The sequence below is a fragment of the Podarcis filfolensis genome (genome assembly GCF_964270895.1).
Source record: "Podarcis filfolensis genome assembly, chromosome: 5".
Classification (NCBI taxonomy): Eukaryota; Metazoa; Chordata; class Lepidosauria; order Squamata; family Lacertidae; genus Podarcis; species Podarcis filfolensis.
The window spans coordinates 48,575,844-48,592,986 of NC_139608.1; the positions used below are offsets into that span (position 1 = coordinate 48,575,844).

Genomic DNA, 17,143 nt, shown 5'->3' on the forward strand with positions numbered 1-17,143 from the left:
TTTTTCTGTATTTTGTTTTTTTTCCTTGTTTTTTTTTACCCTGTAATTCTTTTTGAAACTTTAATAAATATCTTTTTTTTTTAAAAAAAAAAAGCTATTTAAAGCAAATTACGATCACAAAAATAGGGTGGGTCCTAAAAACAGATCTTGGGTATCTTAGGCCAGGGTAAAGAGGTGCATCTTCGGCACACACAGAAAACTATAGTGAAAACTATAGTTCCACAGTTTAACGAATGCTACAGAGAATAAGCTCTCTGAGGGCTACAGAGCTACCGAGTGGGCTCCCTCTGCTGAACTTGACACCCAAGGTGGTATGTAGGGAAAGAAGTGGTCTTCCAGATATTTGGGGCCGAAGTTGTTTGGGGCTTTAAACACTAACAGGCATAACTTTGAATTGGGCCCAGAAATGAAGTGTCAACCAATGCAGACCAACTGAAGTTTCTGAATGGCCTTCAAAGGCAACCCCAGATGCCTCTGGGAAGCCCACAAGCAAGATCTGAGTGCAACAGCACTCATTCCCCTTGTTACTCCCCAACACTGGAGACAGAACATAGTAGACGCTGGTAGCCTTATCCTCCATGAATTTGTCTAATTCTCTTTTACAGACGTTCTAGTTGGTGGCCATCACTAGATCCCATGGGAGCAAATTCCCTAGTTTAAATGTGTTGTATGAAAAACAACTAGAAAATTTTATACGTGACTATCGTGTCCTGCTTCACTTGCCTGTTTTCTAAACAACAAAAGCCCTTGAGTTCTGTAACCATTCCTCCTAGGAGAGTTGAGCTTTCCATTGATCTTTTTGGTTGCCCCTTTCTGAACCTTTTCCACCTCAGCAACATCCTTTTTCAGGTGATGCAACCAGAATGGAACACAGTGCCCCAGATATGGTCACACCATAGATTTGTATAATGGCAACATTATATTGGCAGTTTTGTTTTCAATCCCTTTCCTAATGATCCCTAGCAGGGAATTTGCCATTTCCACAGCTGCCACACACTGGGGCGACATCATCACAGAGCTGCCCATTATTACCTCAGTGTATTGTTCCTGGTCAGTCTCTGACAGTTCAGGCCCCCAAAAGCGTGTATGTGAAATTTGAATCCCTCTCCCCTTGTACATTAGTTTACACTTGCTTACATTTGCCATTGGTGTGCCCATTTACCTAGTTTGGAGAGATCCTTTCGTAGCTCCTCACAATCCCTTTTTGGTTTTAACCATCCAAAACAATTTTGTATCCCCAGCAAACTTAACTACCTCCCTAACTCATCCCTAACTCTAAATCATTAGTGGACAAGTTAAAAATGACAAGTCCTAATGATGATCCTTGGAGAGCTCTACCTTCTACGTCCCTCCATTGAGTGAAGTGCCCATATATTCCTACTGTTTGCTTCCAGCTGCTGATCTATTAGAGAACATGCTCTTTTATCCCATGACTGCTAAAGCTTACTCAGGAGTCTTTGGTGAAAGACCTTATCAAATACTTTTGAAATTTGAAATACACACTGTCAAACTGGATCACTCTTATCAATAGGTTTGTTGACACTCTTAAGGAACTGTAAAAGATTGGTGAGATAGGATTTGCCATTGCAGAAAACATGCTTCATCAAGGCTTGTTCTTCTGTGCTTGGTAATTCTAACCCTAACAATGTTTTTCATCAATTTTCACCCATTCTCTGTGAATGTTTCATTGATTGCATTCTCTAGCTCAAGATCACCCTGGGCATTTTGAATGGGGAGATGATAATATGTCCTAAGTACTAAATTACTTTTGGGGCCTAGTATTAATACTCACAGAAATCATGTGGACAAGTTAGCCCTTTTTGTGATTTCTAACTTCTTGGACCTATATCTACCTCAATATACATAATGACACCACGCCCAGTATAGACTTCCCTGACCTTGCTGTAGAGTTTGTATGCAGCAATAACCATGTGACTGGTTTTTCCCATTCCACCAGGCTTTTCTTGTATCCACAAAATCTACACTCTGCTTTAAGACTAATAGTACCAGTGGAATTGGGGGTTTCTTGATTGTGCAAATGCTCTTGGTTCAAATCAAAGTATTATTACTACTGCTACTACAACTACTGCTGCTGCTGCTGCTGCTGCTGCTGCTGCTGCTAATGCTACTACAGCTACTACTGCTACTACTACTACTATCTTTGGCAATGAGTGTGCCCTTCCGTCCACCTTAAGAATAGTTGTTATGGCTAATGATAGTTGCACTGTAAAGCTGGTAGTATTCTAGTGGTGGCATGGATATTGTAGAAATGGCTGCTTATATGAAGCTTTGAGGTGTGTGCCTCCACATACATGATAGGACTAATTTGAGTTCTGAATAGATGTTGCTAAAAGATCTGCATGTTAGTGTTGCGATGAAAACACTTTGAAAGCCTTTTATGTCTCCATCTCCTGCTCATTAATTTACTTAATCCTCTGATCTTTTACTTCTTTAAAGTTGTTTTTAATAAACAAATACAAAGGTGAAATGAGAAGTTTTTATGTCATCATCTAAAAACCATTTAAAGTGGCATATGATAACAAATAATTAAGAGAATATAAGTATAACTTTAAATATTACAAGTAAATGTTTTTGAAAACACATGTTCAAAATTAATCCTTCCTTATACACTACATGAAGCTAGAGCTGGAAGTCCCTGAATTATATTTGGAGCTCTGTCCCTTGGACATGGAATAATACAAAGCTTACCTTTTTAAAACAGAATGACCACTTTTTTCCCTAGCTCTTAACACCCCACCCCCAATTTTTTTTTTTACAGTAGATAATTTTGGTTTTAAATTTACAAAAGAGGTTGTGGATCAAGCGTCACTTGATGGTTCCACAGGGACCATGATTAGTGTATTCCTCTGCCCCTTCAGAAATTCAAATTAACACACACTGGGAGGGGGATAATGATAAAAGATGACTACAATGTCAGAATCTTGAATATATTTAAAAAGGATGAGTCTTACAGGATCTGCTGCAGTTCAAGCCATGCTCAAGGAGGCTTGTAACATGGGGGGAAAAATACAAAACTACAGCATTAAAAAGTAGCCGAAAACAATGAATAAAACATAAAAAGCATGAAACCAAACTGAACAATTTCCACATAAATCGCAATTTCCCCCCCTAAAATAAAGATACAAAAAACCAACAACAAAAACACCCCCCAGCCAAAGAGTCTGTTCATCAGCTTCAGCTTTTGCAGTTGGAGTCAGTGACGGCCACAAACTCCCAGGCCAGGTGGGAAAAGGCCCACAAGGCAGGGAGCAGGTCTTCCAGGACCCACAGCCCAGATGTGGCCTAGTCAGAAACACCAGCAGTGCAACGTCTCTGAACAAGGTACACTGTAAGATTTTTGGTTTAGCATTAAGTGACGTCGTAGAAATGCCCATCTTAGATCCTGGAATGTATCATCTCTCTTCTGTCAGTCAGTCAGCCATTCTTTGGACCTCTCAGAAGCCTCCTTCACCTATGACATTGTTGCAGCTTTGTTGTTGGCTCTCAGAAATTACCTTTCATTCCGCAACTTTTTCTGAAATAAGGTTACTAAGTTCCACTGGGCAGTTACAGTTTACTCATATACCACAACTTGTCTCCACAGATAGCACAAACCCTGCGTGTTCCTATTCATCCTTCTTTCTGATAATTAATGTGACTCCTTCCTTCTCTACCCCCTCTCCACTGTAATGCAGCAGTAATTTCTTAAAGGGCTTTGTACTTCAGTTATATAAATATATGACATAATTATGAAAAATAGGATTTCATTCTAATGCAGTATTTTAAATAACTCATTTTAGACTCAAGGCCAGTCTGCACATTATGTCTTTCCATGGAACATTACCTGAAACACTGTAAAGTAGCTTGCTATAATGAACTATCATGTGATGAGTCTTCAAGGCATCACCGGTAGGAAGGTCTAGAAGTGACGTAAAGAATCTCTAAGTAGTTTTGGCAATCTGCATCCTGATACATGGGTGGTTTCTTTTTTCTGCTGAAATGTTGCTACCATATGCACTGTTTCATAAAATTAATTAGTAACAGAATCAATGAATAAAATGCAAGTTGCGTTGAGCAACCAGAAAAGATACAACACAAGTCAAATCTAGAACCACAGTTTGGAATTACCTTTTTTATACTCTGCTAGTGTTTACTATGTTGTCCCTTCTTTTTGTGCCTATATGTGCTCCATGTCTTAAAACACAGTGACAGTGACAGCCTGCCAAGTGTGGTCTGGCAAAGTACTGTTGAGGCTTTTCAAGGCTCCTGTGTCTTTAATTAGAAGTTTTCTCTATGTGGCTTATAGAAACATAGGGAGCTGCCTTATATGGAGGCAGACCTATTGGTCCATGTATCTCAGTGTTGTCTACGCTGACTGGCAGTGGCTCTCTAGGGTTTCAGGCAAGCAGCTGGAGATGCTGGAGATTGAACCTAGGACTTCTGCAAGCAGATGGCCTACCCCTTCCTCATGCCTCTCATCTTCCCATTTGACACAGCATTACAGAACATCTTTGATTAGTCCTTACAGTGGTACCTTGGGTTGAGAACTTAATTCGTTCTGGAGGTCCGTTCTTAACCTGAAACTGTTCTTAACCTGAAGCACCACTTTAGCTATTGGAGCCTCCCGCTGCTGCCGTGCCACCGGAGCACGATTTCTGTTCTCATCCTGAAGCAAAGTTCTTAACCCGAGGTACTATTTCTGGGTTAGCGGAGTCTGGAACCTGAAGCGTCTGTAACCTGAGGTACCACTGTATTTAGTTCATGTCCTGCACAAGGAGAGGCTTTAGTCATAGGCAAAAACTTGGGAATGAGGGGCTCAGGCCCCACTCCAGCATCAGCCAGTACCAAGCATATTGACAGGCTTCTGTGATGCAAATCAACAGCAGCTGCAGTACAGGACTACTTGATTCCCGTTTGCCAGTATTGTGTGTATGTTTGTCTTAAACCTGGCATGGCCAAACTTGATCCTCCAGCTGTTTTGGGATACAGTTCCCATCATCCCTAGCTGACAGAACCAGTGGTCAGGGATGATGGGAATTGTAGTCCCAAAACAGCTGGCGGGCTACGTTTGGCCTTGCCTGTGACTTAAACCATCAGGTTTTGGGATCCAGGAATATACCGATGTCTAGAGTGGTTGCAACACTTCTGCAGAACCCCAGTATTCCTAGATAAAACTTGGGAGAATGAAGAGATCTTGTCCCCTTCCCCGTTTTTTCACTTTCCTCTCAGGGGGTACTCCATAAAATATGTCACACATCAAGGGTATGGAGAATTGTTCTTTTACACAAAATTAGGACAAAGGAGGGGTGGTAAGTTGAAAAAAAAATAGGGACAGAGTGTGACAGGGAGAGAGGGGAGGGAATGAAAGGCCTTTAAAAGTGCAGCATAATTTATGGACAGTTCTGAAAGGTAACTAGAGCTGAAATTTTAGGAAAGCTTTAATGGTGGTTTAACAAGCTTGATCCTCAATCAGTAAAGGTTAGTAATATTTTTTAGGCTGCATTTTTATGCACGCTTAGTTGGAAGCTAGTCCCACTGAACAAATGGACCAGAGGATGCATTGGATCAAGCTGTTAAATGGAAAAGGGAGAACTGGGTTTTCCAAGTTAGATAGGCTTGATCAGGGAGGTTCAGCTGGCGCTTTCATTATACACCTTTAGGCGCCAGGTAAAGATGTTCCTCTTTAACAAGGCCTTTGGCTGATTGGTATCCGATGCTCTTTTAAATACGTTGTGGTGGTCGTTGGTTTGCTTTTGTTCTTATTTTTATTTCTTATTTTGTGTTTTTAATTGTAATCTTATGTTGTGCACCACTCTGAGATCTAGGGGTATAGGGTGGCATATAAATGTAATACATGATTATGATTATGGCAGTGGTGATGATGATAAAACAAATAATGATAATGATAATAAACAAGTTTTATACCCTCACCCATGAAATATCAAAATATGTTATTTTAAGCTTGCCTCAGACCAAAGTTTCATGGCCATAGTCACTCTTTGAGACCACTTGTAGCAAGTAGTAGAAAGGAACTCTCTTGCTGACCAAGAAACATTCTTGGTCTCTGATGATGCTGAGTCCAGACCCTCCAAGTGTCCCTATTTTGCAGGGACGTCCCTGATTTAGAGAAGCCATCCCCATTTCTGATTTGAACCTGGAATGTCCCCTTTTTCCTTAGAATGCCCCTATTTTCATTGGAGAAATGTTGGCAGGTATGGAGTTATCCAACTTCCGAGCCATATAAAGGTAATCCTGTATAGCAGAGGTTTTCAACCTTTTTGAGTCCACGGCTCCCTTGACCAACTACAGTGGTACCTCGGGTTACAGACGCTTCAGGTTCCAGACTCCGCTAACCCAGAAATAGTACCTCGGGTTAAGAACTTTGCTTCAGGATGAAAACAGAAATCGTGTGGCAGCGGGGTGCCCCATTAGCTAAAGTGGTACCTCAGGTTAAGAACAGACCTCCAGAACGAATTAAGTTCTTAACCCGAGGTACCACTGTACATTCTTTCTGTGGCACCCCTGTAGGACTCAGGAGCCCAGTTCTGTTGCCCCTTGCCTGCTGAGCTGGCAGCCTCTCACCCTTTTTCAAACACCCTCCCTGGTAGAGTGTTTCCTCAGCCTCCTCTCCTTTCAACTCTCCTTAGGAGTCCTCCAGGAAGCCACCACAGCCCCCCCACCTGGTCTCTGAGCCACCTCAGTTCCTGGCAACCAGCACCCCCTGGCCAGCCCCAGAGGCACCATTTGCCTGGGGAGCTTGTAGGCAAGGCTGCTGCAACAAACAGCTGTGCAAGCCTTTGGAAAGCAGAGACTTGAGAGGGCATCAGAGGAGGGAGGGAAGGAAAGAGGGACAGAGGCCAGTGTTGCCTGCAGCACCCCTGACCATCATTCTAGGCATCTCAGGATGCCAGGGCATACTGGTTGAAAACCAGTGTATAACGAAGTTTTTTTAAATTTTTTTTAAATATTTTATTATGTTTGTATATATGTTGGAAGCCGCCCAGAGTGCTGGGGCAACCCAATAAGATGTGTGGGGTATAAATAGTAAAATTATCATTATGTAATGGGACATCCCTATTTTTATCACAGAAATGTTGGAGGGTATCTGTTCATATATTGTCCGTGAATGCTTAGGATGTATAGTTTGTTATTTGAAGAGCAATTGTAATCAACAAATTACGCTAGTAGGACTACAAGAAGTTTTGCAAGGAGAAATATATGAAATATTGCAAAGAAGAGAAAGAAAAGAGATATTAGTTATGAGACTTAAAAGTAATAGCGAAAATGAGAAATGTAAATTAAGTGAATAGATTGGAAAATTTTCAGATGTCGTTGATGGAAGTAAAAAAAATTGTATAAGATGTAAAAGTACGTTTAATTATTGTTGAAAATGATATGTTGAAAAACTAATAAAAAATTATATATAAAAAGAGGATGGACAATTTGCAAATAGACACCCACACATGGGGATTTTGAAATCCCCTTTACAGAATCACTGTGGGTGGCAATGCCAATGATTATCCAGGTGGTAATTTCATCTCATTGGTTCCTCACCCAAGCACATACATCCAAATGGCTGAACATAGTGATTTCTCTCATCCTGACAAGGATTGTCACCACAACTGTGGCAGGGTACATACTAGGTTATGCTTCCAGCATTGCAGACAGTATGTTTCTGAATACCAGTAGTTGGGGAACATGAGCTTCTCAGGGGCTTCCAGTGGGCCACAATGAGAACAATATCCTGGACTAGATAGGCCTTTGGTCTGACCCAGCAGGCTTTTTTTATGATAATGATCAGTTTCAAGCTTTAAAAAGAACAACAGACCAAAGAAATACATGCAGTCCAATTACTCAGGCAGCCAACACCGATCTAAACCTGGAAAGCAGGCTCTGGTTGCCTCCAACTGGCCCTTAGCTTCTGTCATCAAATAATATATTCTGAAGTTGCCAAGGAACCTCAGGACACTCTAATGGTGCTATTTTTACTTCCATCATAATGCTGACTATGCCTTTGAAAAGTTTCGCCTTTCCTCTTTATTTGTGTTTGTGTAAATAATCTGAAAAGTAAATTTGCACATTCTCATTTAGACTACACCTGATTTGATGATGATGTTGTTTTAATCTGAGCTTTGAATTATTTGAGTATACAAGGAATTTAGCATGAAGCGGGTTGGGGATAAATTACTCTCAGAATAGTACTAGTCTGACCACTGTGTGAGCCTGAATAGGTATTGATTCTAAGTGAATATTCTAAAGTTTTGCATTACCCTTTGAAAAGTGCTAATGTAGTTCTTGTCACTTTAAATTAACTTTAGATAAGAGGGACTGACAGAAACATGAAGATGTGTGAACTATATTTGACTGATATTCTGTCAAATATTGCATGGGGTTATGATCCACAACTTTTCCCATCTGCTGCTCAAACCTGAATCCTTGAATGCACAATGGATTAATTACCATATTTTGTTCTGATTTCACTTAGTAATATAAAAGACTGTGAATGTTAAATGTAGCCTCAGAAATGAAAGGCAGGTAAGAGTGACTTATGAGTGTGAATATGGATAACATCTTTTGCACTGGAGTATATATTGTGTGTGTGTTTAATTATTGACTATATGCAGTCCAAGAAGAATTTCCAGAAATCAATTTTAAAAACTTGAGAGCAACAAAGAAACTAGTATTTTATTAACAGATTTGTAGAAAATGTAGAACAGGAAAGATTACTGAGATTTAAACGAGGTAATAACTCTGAAGTATAACTGATTTTCAGCATACCAGCACCAATACATATTTTTCATGCTAGTCAACCATTTTACCAGAAATAATTACGGGAATGCCAGGTTGTTGTTTTTTAAATTTCCAGTATTCAAACTTGTATAGCTGTAGTACCTATTGTTGCTACAGAATTCATCAATATCATCATATACTAATAGCAAACTCAGTTCTCCAAGTGTAGCCAATATGCACAAGAGGGAAATTTTGTGAGGCTTGAGGAAGCCCCAAGGTTTGCATAAGAACAAACTTTAGAAGAATAAATATCACAATAAAGACTGGGCATGCTCAGAGCCACAAGTTGATCGTTGTGTGTGTGGAAAAATAGGGGAAGAGCATGGAATTGAATGTCCTAGAAGAGAGTATGGCTGGTTTGCGGGTACCCTAAACACAAACACACCACACTGCAACGTTTTTTAGCAGGTCCCACTGTTTACATTATCAGGAATGAAGGAAGTACTAAATCAGCAGGTGGAAGACTTGTGGTCCTCCATGTTGTTGGACTATAGCTCCCATCCAGCCTGACTGCTGACCATGCTGGCAGGGTCTGCTGGGAACAGGAGTCCAGCAGCATCTCTAGTGGGCCACAGGTTCTCCACTCCTTTTCTAAACTGAACTGCTTACATTTATGTACACTGAAACATCTTTCCACAAGTGCCTATCACCCACATTGTCCCCAGTGGTGTGTGTGTGTGTGTGTGTGTGTGTGTGTGTGTGTGTGTTTGTTTTACTGCTTGGCTTTCAAAATAGGCCACCACAGCCATATAACACAGCCAATCTTCCTGGGAGTGGATGATGTAAATCATGTCATCTTCTGCTGGATTCTGTCCCAGCAGCACTTACATAAGATCTATGATGGGATTTCACAACACACTAATGAGCAGTGAGTGCCTCCATGCACATCTGTTAGGTGTTCTTATCCAGATTTAAGATCATCATTGCCAGCCTCCAAGTTGCAAGATACTTCTCTGTGTTCAATTAAACTTGGTCATCTATGCCTAGATCTCAATTTTCTCCCACTCATTCTTCATGTATTCTGTATTTTTATCTTCTTTTATCATCTTCTTCCACGTACTGAAATTTCATGGTCCTTTCCCTGGTATTTTGTATCTTCAGAGAAGAGGAAAAATAGGAGGCCTATAAATAGGATTGGTTAAATTGTTAAAACAAGCATCTCATGAGACTGGAGAGTTTGGAATAAGATTTGCTTGTATATATTTTTTCATATTGTGGAAAGTGGATAAATGCTTGTTTACATATATAAAAAATGGCTGAGTGCAGACAGATGTTGATTTAGGTTAGGGTTTCCAGGATTTGCAACACATCCGTAGAGTAATGTTTTTTATTATTGAATAGATATAGGTTAGGCCTAATATGATGCATTCAACTATCGAGCAGCATATTGTAAGGGGTGTAGAATCTCAACCTTGCTGTAATGTGTTTCACCCAGAAGCAGCATCAAACCAGGCAAAATCCTTATAAGCAGAATATACCGAAATGGAGAATCTAATTAGTGGAAATGATTGTGTGGTGTTATCTTCTGATGTGCCATCCTATTTTCTAGGCAGCAAACTGAAGAGCATAGGTACAGGCTTTCTGGTTACTGCTTAATGTCATACTGTATGAAAATGCTTATTGTGTGGATCAGGATCCCATTGAGAGTCTTCACAAACCCATCTGCAGCTACCTGGAATGTGAACTGAGAATTTGAACACTCGTAATATAACGGCTGTTATACTTTCCAATGTTGTAAACAGGGAAGATTGTGTGGAATTTTTATGATCCATTACGTATCTGATTTACCACTGCTTGGTTCAGAAAGTGAGGAGATTCCAGGTTTGCATCTTCAAGCATGGCTGTAGGATCACCGTTGGAGAGTGTTGAGGTCACATTATCAAATACCTCATTAAATAAAATTAGTATAAAGGTAAAGGTAAAGGTAAAGGTACCCCTGCCCGTGCGGGCCAGTCGTGTCCGACTCTAGGGTTGTGCGCCCATCTCACTTAAGAGGCCGGGGGCCAGTGCTGTCCGGAGACACTTCCGGGTCACGTGGCCAGCGTGACGAAGCTGCTCTGGCGAGCCAGCACCAGTGCAGCACACGGAAACGGCGTTTACCTTCCCGCTATAAAGCGGTACCTATTTATCTACTTGCACTTAGGGGTGCTTTCGAACTGCTAGGTGGGCAGGAGCTGGGACCGAACAACGGGAGCTCACCCCGCCGCGGGGATTCGAACTGCCGACCATGCAATCAGCAAGCCCTAGGCACTGAGGTTTTACCCACAGCGCCACCCACGTCCCTCAAATTGGTATAGTTGTCCCTCAAAGGGAAGGCTTGTTTTCAGCAACAAACATAGCATCTGTTTTGGTCCTAACTCTGACATTCAAGGATGATGTAAGTACTGTGGTCAGTTAAAGGTAAGCAGAAGCTAATGTCTGGGGAATGAGTTCTGTGCTAGCACAAGGCACAGTTATGAGGGACAGCAGTTCAGGGCTATAGAAGAGAATCTGGTAGGTAGAAAGAGGCAAGGAATTCTCATTTTGCTGTTGACTGCTTATGACTGGGACTGTTTGAGGTTTTCATCTCCAGGTCTAAGGATTCCAGTGTTCATGCCCCATTTCAGATGGCAAAGTTCCACAGAGGCCTTTTCCACATGACCCATTTTGGGGGGGACACAACCTGATTTGTTTGCACAAATGTTTGTGGTGTTATTGAGTATTTGACCCGATTTGTGTCAAGCAAGTGTTATTCCACAATTTCCACTGCCTTTCCCCATTACTTTACTAACTGCAAAAAGTCCTGTATGTTTGTTTGTTTGCTGGAAGCAGGTTTGTTGCTCAGGAGTACCAAACCCACTTGAATTGCACAGTCTTGATGGCATACTTCTGAGAACCGTTTGCTGGAGATTGTGAACCAGTGAGCGCTCTTGCCCTGGTTGTGGGCTTCCCACAAGTGTCTGGTGGGGCGTTGTGAGAAACAGAACTACATGAGCCCCTGGTATGATCCAGCAGGGCTCTTCTTCCCATCATCTAAATGTGGCTGCATAACAGCCAAGGTCATATTTTGCTTCTGTTTGGTGAGGCAATTTCACCTAGTGGCAGTGGGTGGGTTTTGCATTAAAGAAAAGCAACAGCAGCAGCATTGACAACAAAACCCTGGCTTCTTTCATGCAAAGCCGTCTGGCTTGCTTCTGTTGTGCTCAGGAGATTTTTAAAAAACCTTACAATTTTCCATGTTGTACCTCTTATTTTGATTGCTTCCACCAGCATGCCCTTTGGAAGGTACCCTTTTCACCCCACTGTATCTAACTAGCATCCCGAAGTGGCTTCAACAAAGGTGCTGCAAGGAGGTGGGGAATAGAATGATGAGGACCGACTTCTTTGTTCACCTACAAATAATGCACTTGATTAAGGGATATTTTGCATGGTATAGTATCTTTTAGCATCATCAGAGAGAAAAGCAAGAAATAAAGAAAAGGTGTTATTAAATGTGTGGGGTTAACATCATTATATCTAAAGATTTAAAAAACCCTGCCTGAAATCACCTTTGAGAGATACTGACTGAAAGCAGCTGCCAGTTCGGACGATGGTTTAGAGGGATATTCTATTGCTAAGCTACTAAATAAATCCCCTTTTGCCCTGCACTGCCTCCAGCAAGCCCTTAGCCTTTCCCACTCTTGCTTCCCCACACAGTTCCTCTATTTTCCCTCATAATCTCAGTCCTGATTCTCTTTTTCCCGTTCTTGTGAATGTTGGAGTCATGACCTTTGTGGTTTATAGGCCACCAGAGACTGAGCTAAATATGTTAGCACAGAGTCAAAACAAGTAATAGCTGGCCAATTAAATTAATAATCCATATTGTTACAATGTTTAACCACGGCTATTTCCTCAGTGGTCTGTTTAAATCACAGCCAAGTCCTGACCTATTAAAATGAATAACTGGAATTATGAGAAACCTCCATTTAATAAACACAGCAAGGAACGCAACACAATCAAGTATGAAATATTTATTGCAGCTTTTAACCAGCAGTTATCGGAGACTGGATTAATGAAGAAGGTTTAATTCCTGGTGAAGGCTTGGCAAAATCTTAAAACCCTCTATTTCCTTGCGAAACCAGTGTGGTGTAAAAAGAAGACAGGCAGAAACAGGAGGTTCACAATTTCTTTCACAATGCTCTCCAGAGGATCAAAGCAAGTGAAGCTCTGGGGAAATGAGGGCTACAGCCCTGGTTGTGATACAAACTGTCTCTCTTTTAACCATTACAATTTCTGCCAGTTGCCATTCTACAGAGAGCAACGTTGGACAGCATATATCAAGGGTGAGATCGAGTTTGCGTGTCAACCATAACCTGGAAAACCTTTGGGGAATAACGTTTTTTTAAGTGTCTTTTTGTTTTCTCTTCATGAAAAATAATCGGGATGTGTTTATTTCATTTACGCTTCAAATGCAACATTTTAATCTCTTCTGGAGCAGTTTGGAATCACCAATGCTTGCTTTTTCTTTAAGGTGAGCATTAAGAGCCATCTAGGTTGTTCATATCTAGGTTCAAGTCCAGCAAGCTTCACTGGTATCTCTTAATCATCTCCAAGTTCCATACTTTCCTTTTCTGCTTAGGACTGACTGACAGCCAGACATCCTATTTGGGTGGGGACCCTCTGCCTCTGGTAACCCCAACTATCAAGAATCAAGCCTGCTCCTCATACTGGTTCAGTTAGTCCAGAATTTGCAAGTTTGATGCCCTCCATACGCTTTGCACAGCAACTCTCATCAGCTCCAGGTAGTAGGACCAATGGTCTAGTAATTGTCCATAGAATCTGGATGGCATGAGATTGGCAAAGGCTGTGCCTGTCTATGCTGTTTTTAAATCCTGCATAGCAGTCTGGTGCCCATCAACAGCAGTGCCAGAGATGTGCCAGGAATCAGGGATGTGAGGAGACACAGAGTCAGTGCCACAGACCAAGCTAGGACTAAAGGCCCAGCCCAAACAGGAAACCAATCATAGCTGTTTTGATCTAGGAGGTCCCAATAGGTAGTCTGGATGGGCAGAACCTCTTCAGAGCCTTAGAATATACTGCCAGGAAGATGATCCAAGCCACAGTACTGTTAGCTCTCAAAATGTGGCATCTGTTTCCTAAACAATTAGTCTATCAGTATTGATTTTATTATCTGCATACCTGATTTTGTTTGCATATAGACTGCACAAACCTGAAATTAAAATCCCAAATTTTAAGTTCCCCCGAGTCTGTTAGAGTATGTTTTCCCCTTCGTAATGAAATTTTAGGAATAGCAACATGCACATGTTTTAATTTATATGCGAAACATTTCCAAGGGTTCTAGTTAGTGGCAAGATTTCTGTTTGAAGTTAATAAATTGATGTCTTTTGAAAATAGGGATGCCAGGTCATATTAACTACGGATTCCAGGCGACATGCAGAAAAGGCCAGGGAGTAAGAAAAAAAATCTTATTAAATGCTACCGAATATGTAGATACCATATATTAATATTTTTATTTCTTTCTGCTTTTTCATTTGCCATTCTCCTCCTTTGAGATGCAATAAAACAGATGTTGCCTTATTTTTAAAGTGTGGAAGATGATGTCCTATTTAATTTCCTCCCAAACAAGACAATATGGCTCTCCAAATACAGCTTGACAGAGAGAGCGGGGGAGGGGGGGTAGAAATTTGCAGATCAAAGATCAAAGTGTATAGTGCTCCACCTTAAATCCCTCCCACCCTATTAAGACCCCCCTTTAGATGAGGCTCAGAAACAAATTTCTCACACATCAATGATACCTCCGTAATCAATTTCAAATAGCCCTTTGCACAAGGATGCAAATCTTGGCTTTCTCTTAATAAAGCATTTTAGAAGATGGATGTACTGATCTGGTATTATTAAATGAAAAGTGGTCCCTTTTTAATCTAGAGATGCAGGGGCGTTAGTAACAGAGTGAATCAAAGGCCTGGTCTATTTCTCTTCCTAATTATCAATAGTGTTTTATAATCTTATTAATATTGATACACAGTATACTGAAGATCTGTTAACGTATAATGTATGTGGAGGATAATTAACGAGATCCGAGTCAGATCAATCGCCTATTTGACAGCAAACGGTGTGTGGCTTATAAATTATACATATCCTAGGTATGGCTAGAAATGTTTAAAGTTTCAGTCCAATCCTTCCACTTAGAGCACTGGGGGGAAAGTGATGAACTTAAAGGCGCAATCCCTTGCCTGCTAGGTTTATACTGTACACTCGGAGGAATAAGTCTTATTTAAAAATCAAAAGAGCTCCATTAACTGCCAAGATCTCAAAGCAGCCCGGAAAACACACCTTCTCCTTGTGAAGTGCAGCAAAACAAAAGGCAAAACCTTGTAAGAAAACGGCTGATTAATGAAATTGAGGGGATTTCTCTCCCTCTCCCTCTTTGATTTAAGAGAGGAGGCAGCAGGCGGGATGTTCCAAATGACAGATCTCATCCCATGTCTTTCCACTGGCCTTTAACGAGGTTAGACTTTGCCAGCGCAGTAAATACAATTAATAATCCCAATTAATATTGCATGCTTTGGTAAGTCTGAGAGCATGAAAGCTTTTTTGCAGATTACTGTACATTCCCCAAAGCGCACATGTGGAGTGATGAGAGGGGAAATGGGGAAATGCAACTTCCCTTTGTGTGAGTGTGTGTGGTGGTTGCTACTAAGGTAAATGGGCTGAGATGAAAGGAAATGTCAATTTTAACAAAAATAACATTATTACTATTAATAATTTACCTAAGGGATATGACCCAATGTGTTAATAACACTTCAAGGATGTGAAGTTTCACCAAAGAGTAAGATGCCTCAGATTTCCTTTGCTGTTGCACATCAGACCCAAGATATGGTCCATGTATCATATACCCCATAGAATCAATTTTGTCCTTTATATAACAGCTTGATCAGACATTGCTGAAATGTAGGGCAAGGCAAACAGAACCCCATTCTATAGGTGGGAGGAGGCAGATGAGGTCTGTTCCGTGGCTACCAGAATTCATTGCAAAGGGTTGAAAGCGTATGAATGAACTGGGACATTCAATGACAGCTAAGCAGAGTCAAGCATGGAATAGTGGGAATTAAAATCAAAATCTGCAAAGGACTGTTTTCAAACATCAAATCAAGACAATTTGCTAATGTTGGCAGGATTTATCTCCGTGACCACGTTCATGATCCTGAGTTTTTGTAAAATATATTAAAATATATATTAAACAACTCAATGTCATCAAGCTTAGACATGCTTATTTAATTTAAATCAATTTAGGTTAGCAATGAGCACTGCACTGGGGAATATTTATTCTTCATTAGCCCTACCAGCTATTAAGAGCTGATAGCATGAAGTGAGTCTGCACATCTACTTGTGAATCAACATCACATGTGCAGCGCCCGTTTAAATATGCAGTTCACAATTCAATTACCATTGCTAGATTAGGAGGGGAAATGTTATCATATGGCATACTGATTCAAGTAAAATAATAGAGACCTAACTTGAGATATAATTTGGGTCTGTGAGGTCGTCCTCATTTTTATACTTCCCAGTATTTCACAACTCTGTGTTTTATTCAAAAAGACTGTAGTCCAGTGATTGAAAAACTCTAATTGTATGCACCATCACCACTGGTTTAGATTACATACCTTCTTTTTTAGGAGAATAGCAACCATCCAGGATAGGTTGTCAACCCAGCAACTTGACTCGAGAACCAGCAACCCACAAAGCCTCCATCTTTTCAGGATTCAACTTCAGTTTATCCAGTTTATTCAGCCAATAACAGTTACTGCGGTGGGCCTGACTTGCTGTGCCACCCAGCTACCAGCCCAGCACCACTACTGGAAGACCATAGAATGCTGACCTTGCCGCTGCCCTAGCCCTGTCCAGGTAAGCTGTAGCGCTGCCAGCACCAGCCTGTTACATGCATTGCCACTGCACCCAGCCTACGATTGCCTCCAGGCACTGGTCTAGCCCCTGCGTAGTTGAACAAGACATTAAAAGCAGGCATGGCTAGTGGCAACAGAGCACAAAGCTCTTATGAGAGCTTTGCGAGTCAAGTTAATGAAACGCCAATACTCAGACGGCGCTCTTCCTATTCAGTGAAGCTGTCAACCTGTGCATGCGCAACGGCAGTCTCAAGTGTACATGCCTCAGTTTAACCATGGTTTACATTTGCAATCTGGATAGAAGATGCTTTGAGCAGAAATGCATCAAACAGCCATCTTTATCAAGAAACTTCAAGATACCTATGGACTGTGGCAATTTTATGTACAGGCACCCCTCCCCCTTTAAGCAATCAACTCGCATGCAACCACATGTACATGTGACACTAGGAAATAAATACCATACTTTTCCA

The 17,143-nt window shown here is 41.1% G+C and overlaps 1 long non-coding RNA gene across 1 annotated transcript in view; it reads left to right on the forward strand.

Moving 5' to 3' along the window:
* Positions 1-16,660, forward strand: part of LOC310763847 — a 48,094-nt gene extending 31,434 nt beyond the window's left edge. Inside the window, exon 4 of the long non-coding RNA XR_014548843.1 lies at positions 16,446-16,660. This is a non-coding gene — a long non-coding RNA (uncharacterized lncRNA). The remainder of the gene's footprint in view (positions 1-16,445) is intronic.
* The last annotated feature ends 483 nt before the right edge of the window (positions 16,661-17,143 follow it).